Here is a 22,670-nt window from a genome sequence, read left to right as displayed (position 1 = left end):
CCTTGCAGATGCAGATCTACTTAGGGTATGTCTACACAGTCGTGTGTAGCTCGAAATAGGCTACGCAATTCGAGCTATGCAAACTGAGTAGCTTATTTTGAGAGAGCCTATTTCAAAATTTGTCGCTGTCTACAAAGCACCAAATTTCGAAATATAGTACTATTCCGGGATCTTCCTTATTCCTCAAGGTTTACAAGAAGTCAGAAAGACACCCTTTATTGCTAATGAATTTTGAAGCAACAGGGTGTGCCGTTGTGACATGCACAATGCGATTTTGGGATAACTGACATTATCCCAAAATAGCGCCACTTTGTGTTTACTGTAAATACCCTTACTGTGTGTAAAGTACTTTCAGGTCCTTAGATGAAAGTACAATGAGGGTGCACAGTGTTCTTGTTATGCACATTTGGTGCTCTAGCAAATAAATGCAGTGATAAAAGCTTGTACCAAGAACATGTCACGCTTGTAATACAAAGCATGGGGCATATTCTCACACCCTTACTCGCTACAGTATGAGTGGTTCCACTGATATCAAAAGACTTATCATCTGAGTAACTGCTGCCAATTAAGGGGTTACCAGTCTAGCCTTTCAATAATCATAAGAGAATAAAATGTTCTGATTACATTTCTAATATAAGTGCCGTTCCATGTTATATACACAAATGCTCTGCAGTGAGTTACATTTAAATGCCCTTGATTCTGTTGATTTATGTGAGAACTGTAACACCATTTTATCAGTTTTTAGATTTAATTAGCTTGCTTCAGGGAAAAGGATTAACATTAGGAGTATAGCCCTGTTTGTGTGTACTCAGTATTGTTCAATAGGGGAGTGTGTGCCAAATGCATGAGCAGGCCCTGCCCAAAAGTGGCACAAACAGAAATACACAGCAAAAGACAAACATAGGAGGCTATATGGTCATTACAGTTGGGATGAGATGAAGAGGATAAAATGCTTTAATTGCTGTAATTTTGTTTAAACAGTCCACAGGACTCAAGGTTTCAAAGGTTTATTACGGAGAATAAATGCTTCCCTGGATAGTCCGTAATTCTCTTTCCTCCTGTGTGTGGTTCATACTGTAATTGGCAGAAAGTTTAGCAAATATGTTTTCTGTTGCTGTAACTTTCACTTGCCTTCCTTACTTCAGAAATCTGCCTCGTGATGTTTTTGCTTCCAAGTTATGGCATTTTTCCACTACTGCCTTTCCATGTGGTCATTTAATTCCTGTGGTTCATTTAATTAGATATCTCCATGAGGAGACATCATGGAGGGCACTGACTCCAGTGACTCTGCAGGATGCATCTGAAGGAAAAGTTTTGACTCATTACGACAGTGATTGGTCTGTTTTTTAAAATATAATTCTGAAAAGACGTTATGTTCACTTTACCCCAAAACAATTTTAGGCTCAACTGGTCTTAGTAAAAATAAGAGTTATTAAGGGGCTGTCAATACATCCTGGCAAAGCACAATCAAGGGCAGTCATTTATAAAGTGCACTAACATGTTGCTCTCTCACTGCACCACATAGACACTGCTGCTGTGCTCTAGTTCATGACATAGGTGCAGACTCAGTGGGTGTTCTGGGGCTGGAGCTCCCATGGGGAAAAATTACTGGGTGCTGAGCACCTACCAGCAATGAAGCTCCCCTCCCCCCCTTTCCCTTTCTCCCCTCTGCACCTCTTGGCCGTTGGCAGATCTGCTGACCAGTTCCTCCCCTGATCTCCCAGCACTTCCAGAATTCTGGAAACAGCTGATTAACTATGCTCAGGAAGCCCCAGGAGGGTGGCGGAGAAGCAGAGATGGGACAAGTCAGGGAAGGAGGCAGTATGGGGCTGAGGGCTTGGGGGAAGGGGTGGAGTAGGGGCAGGACCTGGAGTGTAAGGGGGTCCAGCATCAGTGTTCCCTGTAAGCTGAGTTCTTGGATTGTCACCCAGGAGAGATTCAAATGCTGCCCCACCGATTAAGAGAGCTCCTACAGTGCCTACAGCTGGCAGCATGTGTTTCTTCTGGTGATGCACATCTGTACCTGCCTCAGTGCACATGGCAAAATTTATTCCACACATGGATAGAAAAAATAGAGGGAACATTGTGCAATATGCCCTGGCTAAAAGGGAAGTTTGCATGTAGGGTTCACAGTTTTGTAGATCTATTTCAAATGGGTGTTGTAAAGATAAAGGGACATGTCTGTAAAGGTATTTAGATGCCCCACTAACTCCCATTGATTTCAAATACCCAAATACATTGAAGCCTCTCAAGCAGAAAGACCAAGTGGGGAAGACAACAACTTTTATTGGATCAACTTCTGTTTGTGAAAGACACATGCTTTGGAGCTTACTATAGTAATAAAAGCCATAAGAGGACTTTTGATTGATGATGATACCAAACATCCTTCCTCTATAATCACATCTCTTGATGTACTGTTCCACGCTTTAACTGCTAGATATGCTTCCTTTGCTAGTCTACTGTGTATTTTACATTCAGAGGAATTGTCTGGAAGGAAGTATCAGTGATACCGAATATACTGTAACAGCAGGACTGTAGAACAGCATGTTTCTTGGCAGTGATTTTCTTTCTGTGTCTTGAGCAGGAGCTGTTCTGTAAATATTTCCATTCTTCCTTTTTGGTACCACATGAATAAGAGAGAGAGGGAAATCAGTCTTTTGAATTAGACATCTTTTTTAGAGCTCAATCTTGTAATAAGCACTATATGGGAGATTTCTGCAACAAAAATATTTAGTGCCTTTTTTAACCCTAATAAGCTACTGATCCTAACCCTATTGAAGTTAGTGTAAAAGCCCCATTATTTTAATGGTGGAGGATCAAGTCATAAGAGAATAAAGACAGAATAAAAGCTACAAGGATCTGTTCTGATCTCTCTTATGCCTGTATAATTGTGGAGTTATTTCTGATGTATGCTTCCATTGTCCGCAGTGGAGTTAGTCCTGATCTGCACTGGTATGTGTGAAATCTGAATCAGGCCCCATAACAGATTTGTCACCACAAATACAGGTATGCAAAGAAGATTTTTATTTACTTATTCTTCTATTTTTAAAATAAAGCATCAAACTATCCCCAAAACATTTTAAAGTATTTAAGACTGAAACCTGAGTTAAAATATCTCCTGAAAAACATCTCCAAGCCCATCACCAACCCCCCTCTGAACTGATTACATAAAATGCTATCCTACTGAAGAATAAGAGAGTGTATTTTAACCACACATTATTTGGTACTTGAAAAAAATCATTGGTTGTGGGACAATCATTAAAATCATAGGCTATGAACTACTCTCCCTTGAAGTAAATTACACCTTATGGGCTCTGTGGGTCCTTGTCTTTCAACACACCAAGGGGAGCCTAAAGTCACTGGGACTTTCTATCACTTTCTATCACTATGGGACTTTCTAAACTCCCTTATTTCTCCAGATCTGCTTTTAAATAAAATGTTCTCACTATTAAAAAATAAAAACAACCCAAATAACAACAAAACCCGGCACAGTTTTAAATTAAAGCAAAACTTTTTTTCTGACAGCATCACCTGGTTGACCTGTAAATGCTAATGCAATGCTTGATCAAAGCTGTCACACAGCACACATTTGCACCAAGTATTTATCTTCTTGTTCAAAAACAATCAGAGGTCTGGTTCTGTGAGGAAACCCCATGCTGAGGTAAATGATAAGGACCCAAAACAGCCTGCAGCACTGACATCTGTAGTGCTTCTTTCCCACTCGGAACAAATTGCCTATCTCAATTTCAATTCTCAATGAGGGTGAATATAGATTGGCTTCTCTATTTACTTCTAATGTTGGGTAAGTCACCCTACCTGCGCTCTATATATTTGGTATGAGTGTGAGCCCTGTTGAATGTCAACTGGACATTTCCAGTGCCGTATCATGTCTATTTGTATTATTAATTGTTATTATTTATGTTTTTATTTATTTTAGCTATAGTGGATTAGAAGCCAAGCCAGCGTGGATAAGATGTGAGGCAGAGGAACTGAAACAGGAAATGTCACTGACAGAGGGAAACGTCTGTTTTGTGGTAAATGGGAATAAGACGATCCAGAACTGTTCTGTTTGGGTGGAAAAGTGGCTTGGCCATTGAATGGCAGGTTGTATTCTGTTCCTAAAATGAAAAGAAATTAAAATGTGGGTTAAAGGCCAGTAGCTGAGGCTTCTCTCTCTTTCTCTAAATTTTCAACTATGTGATAAAACCCAACACTAAAATAGTTAATCAAGTACAAATAGCATGCAGTTGATTTTCTTATATTTGGTCATTTGTGGTTATAGTCTTTATTGTAAGTACTGTACTGTTTCTCTTGTAAAATATCTATGAACTATGTGCAAGAACATTAATAGAGAACTGGATATTATGCGCTTATTTAATGTTTGATGAGCCAAGCAACGTGAATATTTTAGTCAACTGCATGCTCCAAGGAGGTTTGATGTGATTGGGATTCCTGATCCTATTGATATCAATGGAAAAACAACTATTAATGTAAGTCATGCACAAAGTTTACCAGTCATTAGTGCACCTATATTTTACCAACCTCTACATGTAAAGGAAACATGGGTCTTTCTAGATTTCTTGGTAGTGCTGTGGCTTGATGGCTTTATGTTTGAAAATGATCATGGAGAGCAAAGTCAAAGATGACCAACATTTCTCTTATTTTATTACATTTGTCTGATACATTAGGTAACAGTAATACTATAGATAGCCTTGATTAAGGATGCAACTCTGCAAATATATATATAAATGAGTAATTTTATGTGTGTGCTTTGTCCATTGTTCACAGGTGAGATAATTCATGTGTTTGGATATGTATTACTTTGAATATTGTGTCTTAGGACTCTCTTATTTTTTAATCTAAGAGGGAGCACAGAACTTTTTTGGATTTTGTTTGGATCTCTCATTTCCCCCCATCTTTTATTTATTTATTTATTTATCCCCTGATATTGTTCTGGTGCAGTTGACTACAGCAGCAAGTTCTTAGCCTGCAATATTATGAGTAGAGTTTGTTTTTGTTGAACAGAGTGATCCCTTTACAAAATTGTATTGGCTTAAGGTTAAATTGTGTAATTGGGGGAAGAGGGAGGGTCTCGTTCCATGTAGGAATTTGTAATTTGGCTTTTATGATCTCTTTCCAGTACAGGACCGCACAATAGAGGCCCCAGTTCAGCCAAGTCTGTAAGCCTATGCTTAACATTAAACTGATTTCATTGTGACTTCTAGCCTAAGCTTAAGGACTTGGCTAAATTTAAGCCTATAAGTGCTCTGCTGAATTGGGACCATCATTTTGGTAGCTGGCCCTGGTTTTCATTTTAATCACATCATGGTTTTTTGCTCCCTCCAGAGGAGCCTTCCGTGAGAAAGGGAAGTATTAGATTCCATTGCCCTCAATGTTATTTTTAAATCACATTAACAGTTTGCAAATATAATCTCACCTGCGACTGTCTTCTTCAGACCCTAGTTTCATGATTCTGGGTGCTGAGGCATTACCTTCTTTGTGATTCATCACTAGAGACTGCGATCCTGAGTCACAAGCCAAAAAGATTTATTTTCCTTGCCAACAAACTCACACATTTGCCTTTGGCTATACCTTCAGTACTGTGGGAAACTGAATATATGCTGCTCTCAGCCTGATAGAATCTGGCAGGTAACATGTAAGAATGACTGGGGGGAGGAAGGGTGGGTCATTAGAACTGTAACATACAGAGAGATTTTTTTAGGTAGCAAAATAAGCACTTTGTTTCTAATCTGAGTAATAAAGTTTTAGACATGAACAACACTGCATTGCATATACTGTTGCCACAGATGGAGAAGCAGAAGAAGGAATGCATATGCTAAATAAATAATACAAGACAGAACTCCAGAAAGGGTGCTTTGTGACTGAATAATGAAATGTGATGCTCTGTATTGGAAGCATGGCCTGATTCATAGATTCCAGGGCCAGAACGGACCAGTGGGACAATCTAGTCTGACCTCTTGCATTACATAGGCTGTAGAACAAAACAATTCCTAAAACAACTTAAAAAAATAAAATACAAAGCATGAATAAAGGACCAGACTGGGACTTGACAGATGCAGGTTCTATTTCCAGTTTTGCTGCTGGCCTAAAGGAGAAACCTGCAGAAGCTTAGGAATGGGCAAAGTTGTACGAGGTCTTGAAGGCGAGGATGTTACACTTTGTGTTGATGGTCAGAAGAACAAAAAGAAAAGATGCAAAGTGGGGATATCCAGTGTCAGGCTGAGGGGAGGCAGGATGACATAGCAGAAGACTAGAGAAGAGGTATTTGTAATAGTCAAGGTTTTAAAAAAATGACCAAATCATAGGCAAGGATTTTAGTAAGAAAAGAGGATAGATGGTAAGGAAACACTGATTATTATGCTGTTAAAGCAGCAAGGGACAGATTAAAGGCTCATAAGACTATGCACATGAGTAAAGTTATTAATGTATTTAAATGCTTTTAGGTTGGGCTCCCTACAGAAATGCTTTGCAGCGGTTCTTTCATGGTCCTGTCCACAAAATGCATGACTTTGAGAAGGGAGGTGGGCTCTAAGCTACAATCCCATGACACATCATTTTTCTTCAGGGTATCTCTCCTACTTCTTCCATCCTGTTGGAAAAACTATTTTTTGACTAATGTTGTAAATTAGCTTCTCCCGCTCTTCTGCTCCTCAGAGTGATTAACTGTGTTGATGCTCTCTGAGCTATTCTGTAATTGCTTTTGTAGTCATATTGGTCTTTTCAGACATTGCAATTGTAATACACAAAGAGCAGAAGCTCCTTTTCTTGGATGGGTTGAAATTCAGAAATGCTCTGTTCTGATACAAGTAAGATATGTGAAGTTTTGGGTGACAGCACTTTTATCCTGTGGTTGAGAGAACAATTTCCTAATTCCTTGCATTTCAATGGAGAGAGAGATGCCATAAACACGCTTTTCTAGAAGAGGCATCCTGATCCCCATTCCTTTCATTTCTTCTCTTGGTGTAAACAGTAGTCCCTTTTCCCTGATTTTGAAATTTAACAGATTGTTCTCCACCTTTGCTAAGGGCTGCTGAGCTCTGGAGTTTCTACATTAGAAACACAGAATCCAAGACAAATTGCAGATTTAGGATAGAAAGAAAAGTAAAACACTCCCAGTCAGAATTAAATCATTAATCTGCCTTGAGGAAACATATTTATTTTAAACAAATAGACAGCATTATACCAGGACTGGATTCAAGATCAAGGTTTATCTATCGATGTTAAGGGGGTTCAGCAAAGCCATAAAATTAGTGCGCGTCAGACAATTAGAAAGCTATCATAATCTATAATGCGCATTGGGAAACTGTCCTTGGTTGCTGTGGAATTAATTAGTACTGATAGATGCAAAATGTAAGAGTTTGTAGAATACCTTTTCTAATGTTCAATTTACACAATCATATATAATTGTGAAGAAAACTTAGGAATTTAGGCTCACTGGCTGAACCTCATTGAGTCCAACTCATCCCACTCACTTCCAAAGGGCTGATCCTCAGTGGTTCCCAAAATTACTTACTCTATATGCATAGCACAAAACGGTAATTTTTGTATAAGCATATGGTCATATATGTCCTCCATTTTCTGTAGCATGTCTTAACTACTAAAGTAAAAACATGAGCACCACTTATTTGATAGAATGATAGAAACTAAAGAGCCTTTTCATGACTCTGGCCAATGACACTGGGAAAAATCCTTCTCCAGAGAGAGGACAAAGCAAACATGTTAGTGGGGCAAGGAAAGGAGCAGATCCAGCTTGCAATGACGAGGCGCTGAGAGTGGACTGGGTGGAAAAAAGTGTACAGTGTAGTTGTAGCCATCTGTCACAGGCTATGAGGGAGAAAATGTGGGTGAGGTAATCTCATTTATTGGACCAACTTCTGTTGGTGAGCGAGACAAGCTTTCAAGCTGGAAAAAGGTACAGCAGCATGGAGCTGCCAGTCAGATGGGACATGACTGGAGGTCTGACAGAGAATGTGTGACTAAGGCAGGGGTTCTCAAACTCCACTTTATCCAGTTTGGGACTGCACACTAACCACCAATGCACCCACCCCTCCTCCTGAGCCATGCCCCCAGTCTCTCCATCCCAGTGCACTCCCCCCTGCCTCAGACCTAGGCCCCCTAGCGCCCCCCATCCCAGTGCACTCCCCCTTCCCCGAGGCAGGCATCCTCAGCGTCGGAAGCCCCGCTCCAATCAAATCTCCCCCTCCCACCCACAGAGCCAGGCACAGAGGAACAATCTTACTTTTAAAGTGGCTGCTCCTGCCGCCCGGCCCAGCTGCCTCAGCTCGCAGCTTGTAGGGGAAACATCACGTGACCAGCTGCCGGTCTCTGCTGGTCATGTGGGCCAGAGTAGCGCATGCTCCACTCCCACCCATCCCGGCGCCCCCCTAGTGTGGTGCCCAGCAACTACTCCCTCCTGCCGCCCCTTCACTAGACTCTGTGGTGCTCCTCACTCCCCTGCCCCCGCCAGACGCAGCAGGGGTCTGGGTGAAAACCAGACACCTGGCAACTGAGATGCAGGGAAGAGACACATTTTTGCATTACAAAAAACAGATCCAGCTGCAACCCTCCCTTAAGTTGCTCGTGACGCTCCCTGGGAGTTGCGACCCACAGTCTGAGGAAAGCTGGACTAAGGCCCTGTCTTCACTCCATGGAAGATCGACGCTGCTGTGACCGATCTTCCACAGTTCGATTTAGTGAGCCTTAACGAGCTAAATCGAACTCAGAGGGCACTCCCACTGGCGCAGGGAAGCGAATGGGAATGTTTGCTCCCATTGGCCTCCTGCTGTGGTGACTCCACCAAGATCAGCTTAAGGTAAACTGACTCGAGCTATGCATTCTATGTAGTTGCATATCTTAATCCGAGCTGCCAGGACTAGTGTAGATCTGGCCAAGGAGAAGTGAGCTACTGCCCTAGGATAGGAATAGGAAAGAGGCAGAGCCCAGCAATAGGATAGAGCCATCAGTCAGATGAGACGGTATTGGGACTAAGCAGGAAAATAGCCCTGCAGTCCTGGACACTATCGCCACTTGATGCAGATACAAATGAATGGGCCAATTGTAGATGCCTTCCAGATTTATCGGGTGTTTCTCTGTTGGCTTGAAGCGGAAGGGGAATAAAATCTATTTGCTGACACAGCCAAAAGGAGTGCTCCACATCAACAGCAACCCCATCTAGGGCTAGTCTATATTTCAATGTAGATTTCAGACCAGATGGATGCTGTCCATAATATTGTTTAAGGAATTAGAATTTTCACTTACTTCTGAAATAAATTATTATATCGTCACTGTTGAGACGTACAGCCTCAGACTGGTGGTGCCAATGACATTTTAATTTATAGTGAAATATGGGCAAAACTAAACACAGAAGCCCTAGTGAGAGTCAGATACGCTAAAAACCAGAGCATAAAAATGACAAAACCTGGCACACTTGTCCAAAACAGCCAGCAGAACGCAGGGAGGCAATTGCAGCCACAGTATTATTTCATTTTAATGTGCCTGAGAAAATGAGAACTCAACCCCAAAATATGGGCAAGCTCACTTTTTATTGAATAACCACATTCAAAGACCTAACTATACTTAGACAAATGGTCAGAATTCCCGCTGCAGATTGTGGCCAACTGTCGTTGTTTCCAACTCTTGCAATTCTATCACAAATCTCACAATATTTATTGTTTTTCTTAAAGCCCCAGCTTTAGGCTCAGAAAACAATGTTGAGAGACAGGATTTGGCTCTTGACTTATGATTTGAAACTTAGGCCTGGGGTACATTTTTTTTTATTATTATTATTATTTTTTACTTACACAGTTTTTCAGAGGTGTTTTGTTTTAAATACAATGTAGTTATACTAGTGTATTTCTTAGTGTGGACACAATTATCCTGATATAAAAATGTCTTACATTACCATAATTTATTCTCCTTCCCTTAAGCCTTGCCCACATTAGAAACGGCTCACCAATATATACTAGAAACTCCTAGTGCAGACGCATCTTATACTGCCAAAAGAGTATTATTATTATTATTATTATTATTTGGACAAAATAAGCCACACTCAGTGGGGAGGAAGGAGAGGCTAGTGCACACTAGTGTGAAATATCAATTACCTGGGTTTAGTTCTTGGATCAAACATAGTCTTTCTGTGTGGCTCTGGTCAAGATAGTTAGGTCTGGTCTACACTTCAGAATAAAGTGGACACAAAACAGTTTATGTTGACCTATGGAAGAGTCGACTCTAAAATTTCATTACCAATGACCTAACTGATCTGCTAGGCCAACTGAAGATCTCCATCTCCTTGAGAGGTACAGCATCAGTGTTGATGTCATTTGATTAACCGTGTATTGCTTATGTAACGCCAACAGACCCTGGTCATTTGCTGGTGGAATCAAACCTGAGAGCTTAGAACATGAGCCTTAGAACCAGCTGGTTAGTGGCTGAGGCTGGAGAGCAGACACATTATTTTCTCTAAGTGGTCTCAGTGGCACTAGATGGGACAGTGCACCACACCCAGGAGGCATGTGGGTTACATTGACTGTTAGCTGGCTTTCCAGAGCCGTCCCACGGTGCTCCACACTGACAGAGCAATCGGTGCAAGCACTCCTGCCGATCATGCATACTTGCTGCCAACACCAGGAGCATCGTGTGGACATGCAAACGCCCTGTAATTTTTGTGGTGGCTGTATGCTGGTGTTGCTAAGGTCAACATCATTTTGTGGTGCAGGCAATGCCCTGGATCAGTCCTACCCTGCCTCCCCATCAGTGGGATGACACTTCCCAGCCGTCGGAGGATAAAAACCCTGAATGATGGCAGGCTGGCCAAGGCAGACCGACATCTCTGGCTTCGGGTTGAGGAAAGGCCCTGGGTCACGGTAGGGCAGTGACCCTCTGTGGCACAGCAAGGGGAGGCCTGGCAGAGCTGCCTTTGCTTTTTCCACATGGCTGGGCTCTGCTTTTTTTGTGTCTCTGCCAAGCCTTGAGTTTTGTCCCGCAGGAGTTTCTCCCTCCCACCTCAGCCCCTCTCCTCCTGCCCTTTCGACCCTTCCTCCCTGTGCAGACACGTCTGGCTGGCTGGGACTCAGCCTCGCTCCTTCCCTCTGGCCCTGGCCCGTGGCTGGGGCTGCCAAGCGGGCTGATCCCTTGCAACGAGCGCACACAGCAGCTTAGGGCAAGGGCGCTCGCTCCCTCTCTCGCTCCCTCCGCTTTACGGCTGCTGAAAACCCCCCCCCCTCCTCCCGCCCCAGCCCGCTCAGTGCAGCCGCGCCGCGCCCGGGGCTCGCTCCTCTGCAAGGTAAAGGGACACTCGGAGATGCCTTGCGCAGGGCGGGGGCAGGGGCCGGTCTGCCAGCCGCGAGGCGCCCGGGCGGGCCGCTGCCGCTCCAGCTGCAAGCGCGCTGCGCCCGCGTTCTCCCCGCTCGGGCTCGCCCCCTCCCAGTGGCGGCGTGATGGGTTGTTCCAAGAGAAGGGGGCGGGTGGGGAAGGAGTCGCTGCAGCAGCCTGCCAGCTGGAGCCATGTCCTAGGGGGGGGGGCCCTGGCTGGGGGGTGCTTAGCCATCAGGCCGGGTCTCGCCACGGGTCCCTGCTCACCTCCCGTGGTGGCCCCAGAGTGTGAGAACGTGTCCCCGCGGACCAGCACCAGCCGGGCCACGAGCCAGGGCTGGCTCCATTCATTGTGTAACGAGTCACGCCTGTGTTTGTGTAAGAGACACAGAGAAGCTGACCCCCTCTCCGCCTCCCCGCCGTGTTGGCCCGTGCAGAGCGAGGGGGGATCCCTCTCCGAATGACGGAGACGGGGACTCAGCAGTGTCTGAAGGAAATCTTTGAACCCCACGCAAGGAGGATGCAAAGGGCTACATCCTGCCGTCCTCACCCAGGCGAAGTTGCCATTCACTTTGTTGGGAGTTTGCCTGCGTAAAGAATGCAGCGTGCGGCATTAACGTTGCTCTTGTTTGAGTCCTTGAAAGCACTTAAAAAAAAAAAAAAAAGGCAGTACATTTCGACCCCCGCCCTTGATTTAGCATCAAATAGCGGACATAACTTAGTCAAAGAAGGGCAAAGATTTGTGAAAGCAGACATCGATCATTTTTTTTGGTGGTAATTAATTGGGAAGTAATTGGAGGCTCTTTTGAGAACAGAGAAGGCATCTTAATAGGTTGTGTGCACTGTTTGTCCCAACAGATGAATGTATGAAAATGCAGAAGTACTTTTGAGACTTAAATTCTCTGTAGCAAAATTAGGTGTGCTGCTAAATTTGCTCACCAGTAACAAGAAGTCAGCAAACTTCGATAAAAAATTGGTTGTCTCTTTCTTGTTGTAGGGCATGTTAGAAGACAGACAGAACTGGAAATTAATTATTCTGACATTATCTTCATAATGTAAATAAAAGGTGATTCATGCTACACAGAAATGTAGCATTTTTAACTCAGCATGATTTCTCTCTTGTTTAAGGTGCTGTCTCGAATTAATTAAAATTGTGTTGAGTAACAGGTGATCTGCATCGCAAATATCCCTTACATTATTATCATTAGTTACATTGTCTTTGATTCTAACTTTTTGCCTTGAGTTACTGAGACTGTAGATTATTTTAGTGTTTGTTCTTTGTGCAGCTGGGGATGAATATCTTTTTAACTTGTAGAATAGTGATAGAAATGTAGCCTTGTTAGTCTGGTGTAGCTGAAACAATATACAGGACTATGTAGCACTTTAAAGACTAACAATAAACCATCTTGTTAGTCTTTAAAGTGCTACATACTCCTGTATTTTGTTTTTAACTTGTAAAATTGAGTAGAAAAAGTTTAACACCATCAGAGGAAGTGAATTGTGCTCTACTCTCTTATAAGACTTTAAATGTTTTTATTTTATGTTTTTAATCTGGAAACTCAAAGAACAACATTAGCATTGTGTGATTTTTTTTTTTTTTTAAATCAGTGATAGTCTAGAAAATTTCCACAAAGGCCCATGTCTTGGCTTTTAAAATTAACTATTAAAATAATCAACTAGAAAACGTTCCCAGACAGCATGCAAAGATATAAATGTAGCTAAATTCTTTTTTTTTCATTCAAGGCCCCAGTCCTTCAATCTTCATTTGCTCAAGTAATCCATGCTTATGTGAGTGGTTCATTGATTCCAATTTAGTCCCTGATCGAGAAATGTGATCTGTACTGATTGGGTCCCCACAAGCAGATAGCACCTCCTTGACATTACTAACAATAGAAGTACAGTATGCCTTGGTGAGTTAGATTACAGGACTAGGACTATAATTAAGAATTATTATGTAAAGACTATTGGATTGGCAAATCCAGCAAACGAGAATGATTGACTGGCACTGCTATAGCTTGGTATTCTATAGAGAGAAAATCTTTAGTAAGGAAAGAAATCAAAGAATTCAAATCTTATTCTGACTGTTTTGTTGAACAAAAACAACCTATTTCATATAGGTTTTTCAAGTCATTCAGTACAGTTTTTATTGATTGATATCATATTGAATGTTGTTAGTAATCTCCATCTATAAAGTGGTAATATGTGCTCTAACAATGCCAAACTACTCTATATTAACTAACACTATATATTTTTAGATTCTTAATGTAGAAAGCCTTTGTAAGAGGCCAAGTGCATACATAATCCAGCATTTACTTCCAATAAGACAAGAAAAGCGCCTACTCCCAGTTTTGCTCATCTTGCAGTCAAAACATTTAATTGTAGAGACAAGTCTGGAATAGAAAAGAAGCACTCTGTCTATTACTTGTCTAAAATAATTGAAACAGAAATGGTCTGGAGTTGAGGTAGGCTGTTTGGTTTGTATTTTCCAATTTTATTAAGCAGTACAACTTTATGCAGGGGAAACATTTAACAAATGTTATTACAAGACATTACAAAGTTTTCCTAGAACAGCGACTTTCAAAGTATGGATCACAACGCAGTGCTGGGTCGCAGAAAGTCACACACTGGCTTGTCTTGCTGTAGGATGACACTGCATGCCTGTCCTGGTACTATGCCCTGTGAAGGGTGGTCCACCGTGCTGGGACAGGCTCCCCTTCCAGTTCTCTCATTTTGAATGTGTAACTTGTACCCCGACTCTGTTTTTCATTAGTTGTCCCAAGTAATCAGTTGAGTCCCTGGCCCAGTGGCCCCTCCCGCAAACCTGGGGGAGGGCCTTTAGAATTGGGCTGGCTTGTGTTGGCCCACCTCCCAGGATTTCAAATAGTGCCAGGACAGGCACAAAGCCTGCCTTACCATCCCACTTCATCAATGCCCAGGAGCTGCTGGAGGTAAGCCTGTGTCCCATCCCTGTGCCCTGCAAACTCCAAAACCTCCTGTACCCCAAACTTCTCATCTCCCGCCCCATCCCACAGCCTACACCCCCAGATAGAACGTGCTCCCTGTGCCCCAGTCTAGAGTCCCCGTCCACGTACTAAATCCCTCTGCCCCAGCCTGCGCTCCAAACCCCTCATCTCTGGCCCTACCCAAGAACCCACACCCACAGGCAAAGCCTTCACACCCCCACCTCCACACACCTCAAACCCTGCAGACCTACTCTGGAACTTGCATTCCAGTCTAAAGATATAATTATGCTAGGTCATGGGCATCAACAGTTTTCTTCAATTGGGTTGTGAAAAAAAAAGTTTGAAAACCACTGTCCTAGAAAATCCTGCATGTTAACCTATACATTTGAGGTTTCTTACCTTAAGAGTTTTTAAAAGTAAGTATCACATAATTTGGCTCCTGGTATTATTTACAAAGAAATTGTTTTTTAAAATGTATAGTGCAAACTGCCAGTTTTGTACATCAGCGTGAAAGATACTTGTAGATCATATGGTTGTTACAGGTTGCACTTGGGTTTGCTGAAGTCACAACATCCAATATCTCCTGTATCACAATTTCCAGCTTCAGTAGAACATGAGTTAGCTTTCCAAGTTCTTTCATTTCGGCTATGTCTACACTGCAGTGCTAGTTCGGCCTACTGAAGGTATCCCAAAATAGCTATTCCGCATCTTTTGAGCGCAGCCGTTCTTTTGAAATATAATGGGCTTGCTATACCAAGATCCCTCTAAACCTCATTCCATGAGGAGTAAGGGATGTTTCAGAATAGTGATTTATTTAGAAATAAGTGCTGTGTAGACAGCGAAATTTTGAAATTAACTTGAAATAAGCTACACAATTTGCGCAGGTCAAATTGAGTAGCTTATTTCGAGTTATGGGTGCAGTGTAGAGGTGTCCTTGCAATATGGTTACATACTGTCACCAGCATTTTGGTCTTCCCTTACAATCCTTGGGTGGGCAGGTGGGAATGTGGTTTAAGAATGAACTTTCTTCATTTAAACAAAAATGTTTTCAAAAAGTTAACTGATGGTATGTTGAAAGTCTGTCTAACTCACTGGTGAACATGCCTGCGTGAATAATTCATTTTTTTTTTCAGTTTGGTGGCTGAAACAAAAATTCTTTTCTTTTGGTTGACTCAAAATGGAAATGTTTGTTGTTGTTGTTTTGGTGGAAAAAAAAATCACAAATCATTTCAGGCCAAGTGTTTTGTTACACTTACATGATTTATTTTGTTTATTTTTAGGGATATTTATTTTATTAGAAATAAATCTACCCAAACTTCTAAACAAACTGTTCTGAAAGTAAAACTCAAAACATTTTGTTTTGAAAATGTAAAAATATTTTGAATTTTTGCAAAAACAATTTATCAAATTGGATGTGAATACACAATTAGCGCCAGTCAACCCCAAACTGAATTTTTTGGTGAATAAACTATTTGTTTAAAAAATTATGTTGTGCAACTCTACTGGTGAATGTATGAAAGGTCCTATTTATGCCTTTGGCCATTCATGCTTTTGGGCTTTAAAGGTTCCTGGTTCAAACCCCTGTATGTTGAGTAAGAGGGTGGTCATCCTGTGTCTACTATCACCTGTTGCGGTAAAATGTGCATGTTAAATGTTAGTGTAGGAACAGGATATTGTAAATATCACTGGTGAAGAATAAATTACTTGCACATTTAAGTATTTTAAATACAAGTTATTGTATATTTCTCCTTGTATCTAGATAATTTACTCATGCGTTATCTTCTAATATAGACATGTACGATGTACAGTAATGTGAAAGAAGAAGCAAACTCATTTAGTGGACAGGATATGGACCCAGGAACTTTTTGCATCCCAGTTCCACTAACTTGCTATATGGACAAATCAGTCCTGTAATTCATGTGTAAAATGAGGATTATTATGTTCATAGGGGTGCTCTGCGTATTAAATAACAGAAATGCGAGTGTCTGCACCGTTCTGAAGGTTTAATGCATTGTCACTTATTATTTGTTAGCAGAGAGAAGTATCATCTTCCATGCCATTCAGACAAACTTGACATTCTCTTGTCCTTGGTGGTTTTTGTTACCCTCAAACAATAGCTCCCTGTTACTGCCTCATTCCTTGTGTGGTGGGGCCTAGCATCCAGAACTGTTGTACTAGTGTGCGGGGTCACACACATTCTATTATATAATTATGCCCCATTTTTATGTGGTTTTATATAGATAATCCCAACTCCTTTAATCACATTTATTAATCACATTTATCTGTTGTCCACACATTTTTGGTAATTTTCTGTATGGAGCAAAATAACCATTAGCATGAATCATGTGTGAGGAGATAAATCATTTGTGTGTCTCAACTTTGCAAACAGGAGATCTGTGGAGCTCATGCTGCAGGCATTTCACAAGGCTGCAGTATTGGCTACCCATTTTTGCAGCTGCCTTGCTTTGTTGCTTATTAGGTTTTTGTGCAATGAAATGTCAAAATCAAATATTGCTCTAGAGAGAATAGAATCCGCTTAGGAGGCAGAGAATGAGATCTTGGGCAATTTTCTGATTACACTTCAAGCACACAAAGAGTCCTGTTTGGGAAAAGGCCTACTGTGTAGCATTCCCTTTTGCTAAGATATAATGAAGCACGATCATATTATTCTTCTGGGAGCAGCTTTGCCCTCCATAGCAAATGTTGCAGTAACATTCTGTTTGAACCCCGTTTATAACTTTCTGAAGCTGTAGCCTTTTCTCAATAGCGTTTTTGGTTTCCCTTTCCTCCTCCTCCTCCCCCTACCTGCAATTGGGTGCTTATCTACAGGCTCACGACAGCAGTTCTGGACACCAGAGCAGAAATCAATGGGTACCCTGTCTGACTCCCTTGGCTGGGGCCACAAGCCCCCTTGCCAGGAGAAGCCCCAAGCGCCACCCCTATTCCCCATCACAGTCCTCAGCCCCAGGGCAGCCACAGTGTGCCTTCCCTCTCTTCCATATATCCAGTCTACCTGCTCTGGGGAAAAGCTGCAGCAGCATCTCTTGATTCAAAGAAATATTCCTTACACTGGTTCTGGGGCTTAGAAAACCCACAATGTAACCTGCATAGGCCATAACAAAAGCATCTTTGAATCAAGAGATGCTTTCCCCAGAAGTGGCAGAAATTGCCCGGGCCCCTGGGCAATTGCTCCATCTGCCTTTCTCCCTTCTTCTTCTGTCAGCGGGCCTGCTCGTCTACAGTAAGATTTTGTTTGGTATGTGTTGCCCTGGGGCACGCTATGCAAGTACAAAATAATTTCTGAACACTGGTGAAGAGAGCTGCTCTAGGGATTAGGGATGTAAAAATGGGTTTAAAAAGGCAACCGTGTAACTACTAAAATGTCTAGTCGTTATGCACCGTGGGCTCTGCAGAATAAAGCTTAAAATCCACTTCACCAGGAGAGTACCGCTGGAAACGGCTGCCAGCCCTACTCCTGGGGAGGAGGCTTCACTGCTGCAGCAAACCCTTATCCCTAGGAGTGGGGTCTGCAGCCCCCGCTGGCCCCGCTCCCAGGGAGCCAGCGTGTAACCTGCAGCGGAGGAGGGGGACGAATAGGTGGGGCAGGCCTGCCATAGACAGAGGCTGCAGAGGGCCCCGCGAGGCTGGATCAGACCCCTGCTTGGGGTGGGCGGGAAGCTGCTCTAGCCCCTACCAGTTAACTGGAACCAGTAAGCGTTACCCGCCCAGGGTGATGCTTACCAGTGAACCTTCCACATCCCTACTAGGGATTTGCCCCAGTGCAGCTGCATTACTGTAGTTTCTCTAGTGTTGAGGAAAAAAATATCCTTGCATAAACAAAACCTAAGGGGACTATTGAGGGGGGATGTTTTCATTATTTAGAAATTGTCCTTGTGACTTTCTTTGCCATAGTCCATTGCCTAAAGAGCTAGGGGTTGAGCGAGAAAATTTGGCATGAAAATAGCTCTCATTGAGAAGTGCCTTTCAGGGTTCTCCTGAAAACTGCTATTTGATTTGACAAGAGTTGTGACTCATTAAAGAATTAAACTCTGTGTATGGAAGTGCCTTTTCTGTGTGGCGGTCTCACTAGCTGGTAACATGCAGTTAAAGAAGGTTGAGCTGTCTATGTGTGCTTGGCTAATTTAGCTGTGCTGTAAAGAAGGAAGGGCGATGCAGGAATGCTTACTTCAACAAAAGCACAATTTCTAAGGGCTGAACTTGAGAGGCGCTGTCCTATATACCTAGTAAAGTACACAGAGAAAGGGTTAGGCCAGTGGTTCTCAATGTATGGACCATAAAGTTGCCAGATGGTTTAACCAAAAATACCGAACACCTCTTCCCCCCCCCCCTCCCCAAAAAATGGGAAAAAATTCTGTTGAGAAAAAAAAAAGGGAGATCAAAGTTGTTGAGGGGGGGAGGGGAGGAAAGGACCCCGAGAGTTATTAAGCCAAAAAAAAAATCCTTTTGAGGCTTTTTGGCACTAACAGGCTGCCTGCAGCTGGCTTCTATCTTGTCTTCCTACTCCAGGCCAGACAGCTCCCCTGTGGAACCAGGTAAGTACCTGGTGTTTTCACCTCCTGGCCAGGAAAAAAAATCAGAAAATTTTTTGATTTTTCCGGACACCTGGCAACCCTACTGGTCCATGGAACACTAGAGGTCCACAATCGTCTTGCAGGTGGGCCTCGGGCTCAGTCCTGTCCCCCCCACCCCACAGCAGGGAGCCAACACTGGTGTTCTGTGCCCCCCCCCCCCAAAATGAGATTTGCTTCCTGTTGTGGGGAGAAGGCCCCAAGCTTTGCAGACGGATTCAGCTTGTGGTGGTGAGGGGAGAAGCGGCTCTGCGCTTACTGACCCTCTCTTCCCTTCCCCCTGACTGGGGAAACAGCAGCGCAGGAAACTGTTCAGCTGGAGGCTTTTTCCACTGCTTCCATTGCCAGCACCCAACCTCCCGGCCAGAACCACCCCCCCTCCCCGCCTGCTCCTGCACCCTTCCTACTTGCCAGATTCTCCACCCTCAGTCTGCTCCTGCACCCAACCTGCTAGTCAGACCCCGCATCTCCACTAGGGATGTCAAAGAATAGTTGATTAGTCATCTACCTGATAAGCATAGGCTTATTGAGTAGTCAAGTCGACTGATCACATTTCGCTGCCTTTACTCAGTCCCGGCTCACGCCAAGTCCCAAACCACTGCGCCTCTGCCTTTTAAATGTAGTAAGAGCCAAGCACTTTTACTACATTTCAAAGGCAAAGCCACAGTGGTCCTGGAGCCACCACAAGCTGGGACTAGTTGGTCCCAGCTCACGCTGGGCTCAGAGAGCTACCCCTGCTATGGCTCTGCAGCATGCCTCCCCATATCAACTAATTGTGTAGTCCATACAAATTTTATCAACCACACAATCAGTCAAATACCCATTCGTTAGCATCCTTAACCTCCGCCCTGTCCTTCACCCATTTTGTCATCGTGGGTGGGTGGTTGGTTGGCAGGTGGTCGACAGAAAAGTCTGCATTGAGCTGGGTGGGCCAAAAAGTTTGAGAACCACTGGCTTATGATAGGATGCTCTGGTGATGTGAAGTCAAATACTTCCAAGTTGTAGAATTACTTTTTTTCTAGCTTGTACACTTGATGTGAAAAAAAAACTATGAAATTTCATTTCATTAAACTACATTAAGGAAAACATTAAGGTTGGAGTGGTTAAGTACTTAGAAGATAGGAAATGACAAGAGGAAATGATAGGAAATGCAACATAGGTTTGACTTCTTTGTGGCTAGGTATTCAGGCAGAGTACACAGGTGGGCCTGAAGTAAATGAATATAAAAGTACACTATATCTTCTATTGAGTCAAAGCTCGCTTCAGGTCAAAGGCCTCAGTGAAATCAAGGATATTTGCAGTATGATAGCAGGGGGTCTCAGTTTTCTTTTCCCTTAGTAGCATGCAGAATTAAGAGTTTTACTTCTGTTTAAATCCTGAGTGTTCCATATATTCAGTATTGATTTTTTTTTTTGTAGGTCTAATTTGTTTTTATTGAGCAACCTACTCTTGCAGCAATTTTCCAGGCCATTGTAAACAACTCTGTTGGGCCTCTGGACCATATCTGGGCTTAATAATTAGTCAGAATTTAAGATCAAAAGAGAACACCAGAGCATCTAGTCTGTCCTGTGTACCATAGAACACTACTACCGCTAACTAGCACTTGTACACTAAGCCCAACAACTGAGATTAGACCAAAGTATTACAGCTCACAGGAGACTGAACTATTATGAGGTACAAAGAATAGGTGAAACAGAGCTGCCCCACCAGCATTCAAAGAAAATGACTGATTTAGCCAGTTAAATTCGGCAGGTGATCTGCACCCACACAGTTCAGAGGAAAGCAATCCCCACCCTCATATCTGACCTGGGATAAAAAATTCCTTCCTGTCCGCACATATGGTGATCATGGAGACACTGAACAGGTGAGCAAGAACCCAGTGTCCCATCACCAACTATTACCGTTCCTGATATTACAGGGGAAGGAGACAATCAAAAGAGAAAAAAGAATATGAGAGGTGGCAGGAGAGAATCCTTTCTGAGCCCTACAGGTGGCTGAAATTATATTCTGTTTAATGGAATTTGCGATTTTGGAGAAAGCGATATATAGTGATATAAACCCGAATAAATGGAGTACAAGCTTTAATTTACAATGGAAAACGGAAAAAATATAGGAATGGGGTCTTCCCAAATTTCTTGAATTCCTTTTTAACTTGTTTGAAAGAAGGCATCTATCATGTATTAAAAATAGCTTGATATCAAAGGAATATGCATATATTTTAAAATGTTATAGTTTGTCTGTTAAAATTAGGGCAGTGAAGGACTAGTTGACCATCGGATAAGCAAATGCTTATTGGATAGTTGTGACGAGGCGGGCCGCCTCCACCCCGCAGAGGCGGACCCACCCGCACTGAACCCACAGTTGCCCTCACGCTCCTGGGGGCAGCCCGGGACACAAGAGAGGCATGCGGCACCTGCACCACCGCCGCTGCCCAGCTGAGAGGCGGGGGAGGGGCCGGAGCGGGACGTCAGCCGGCATGTTGGAGCTGGACGAGGGAAACGGGCGAGGCAGCGTGCGCCGTGGCTGACGTCATGCCGCTAGGATGCCGGCGCGGGACATTTAAACAGGGAGCAGGTCCAAGGGACGAGAAGAGGCAGCGGAGGCTGGGGGAACGGAGGCAGCAGAGACCGGGGGGAGCGAGGCGGCGGAAGCTGGAAGGGGAAGACAGCGGAGACTGGGGAGGAGCACCATCGGGAAGACTGAGCCGGGGGCAGAGGGCACAGGGCGACCGGGGCCTGGTGGGGAGATAGGGGGATAGGAAGCAGCCCGGGGCGTGGCGTGGTGTGGAGCTGGTGAGCCGGTGAGTTTCGGGCGTTTGCCCCACTGGCTGGACAGGTCACAGTGAACCTGTCCTTAGGGCCCTGGGCTGGGGTCCGGGAGAGAGGGTGGGCCCGGACCCCCCATCCCCGCATACCGAGGTCTCAGGAAATCACGCGCCTGGCGGCGGGGTAGTAGCCGAGAAAACTGTTAAAGACGTACTCCAAGTGAGGAGAATACGAGGGGGGGTAGACCCCCACTTGTACAATAGTTGACAAGCTTGTTGACTAGTTGTTCCCCCCCTTTGCTGCCTCTATCAATAAGAGGCAGCAAGGGGGGGAAGAAAGGAGTACTTCATAGCAGTAGCACTGTGCGGAGCCTGGGGCCAGACCCTGGGATTCCCGCAGTGCTGCCGCTTTGAAATGCTGGGAGGGGCCTGACACCAGGCTGCTGTGGTGGCGTTTCAAAGAAGCAGCGCTGCACGGAGTCTGGGATCAGCTACTTAGAAGAATATTCTTCATTGCACAAGGATATTGCTGGAATCGGTTGTATACTGAGCACTGGAGAATCAGAATGCTATGTTGCCAACGACAGCTCTTGAACAATGGAAAGATGCCACCAGATTCTCTCACTGCAATAGCAGTATGAATTTATTTGCCAGAAAAGAACCTAAAAGCCTTTGAGTTCAATCAGCAGTAGCTAGAGGTTAGAATTCAATCTCTCTACCGTGGAGCACTCTTCATGCTGCAGAATCATAGAATCATAGAATCATAGGACTGGAAGGGACCTCAAGAGGTCATCGAGTCCAGCCCCCCACCCTCAAGACAGGCCCAAGCTCCGTCTACACCATCCCTGACAGATGTCTATCTAACCTGTTCTTAAATATCTCCAGAGAGGGAGATTCCACCACCTCCCTTGGCAATTTATTCCAATATTTGACCACCCTGACAGTTAGGAATTTTTTCCTAATGTCCAATCTAAACCTCACCTGCTGCACTTGAAGCCCATTACTCCTTGTCCTGTCCTCAGA

At 43.7% G+C, this 22,670-nt stretch overlaps 1 protein-coding gene and 1 long non-coding RNA gene across 4 annotated transcripts in view; one reads left to right on the top strand and one right to left on the bottom strand.

Moving 5' to 3' along the window:
• Positions 1-2,273: 2,273 nt before the first annotated feature.
• Positions 2,274-8,330, bottom strand: LOC142830797 (uncharacterized). Its single transcript, XR_012906305.2, has 3 exons — positions 8,261-8,330; positions 5,438-5,525; positions 2,274-2,613 (listed from the first exon to the last, which is right to left on the bottom strand). It is a non-coding gene; the product is annotated as an uncharacterized LOC142830797 (long non-coding RNA).
• Positions 8,331-11,076: 2,746 nt separating this feature from the next.
• Positions 11,077-22,670, top strand: part of NAALADL2 (N-acetylated alpha-linked acidic dipeptidase like 2) — a 984,106-nt gene continuing 972,512 nt past the window's right edge. For all 3 annotated transcript variants that reach the window (XM_075937993.2, XM_075937986.2, XM_075937990.2), the window contains exon 1: positions 11,077-11,302. The gene's annotated coding sequence lies outside the window, so the exon portion shown is untranslated. The remainder of the gene's footprint in view (positions 11,303-22,670) is intronic.

The sequence above is a fragment of the Pelodiscus sinensis genome, chromosome 10, assembly GCF_052426305.1.
Source record: "Pelodiscus sinensis isolate ZL-2025 chromosome 10, ASM5242630v1, whole genome shotgun sequence".
Classification (NCBI taxonomy): domain Eukaryota; kingdom Metazoa; phylum Chordata; order Testudines; family Trionychidae; genus Pelodiscus; species Pelodiscus sinensis.
This window is presented reverse-complemented; position numbering and strand designations above follow the sequence as displayed.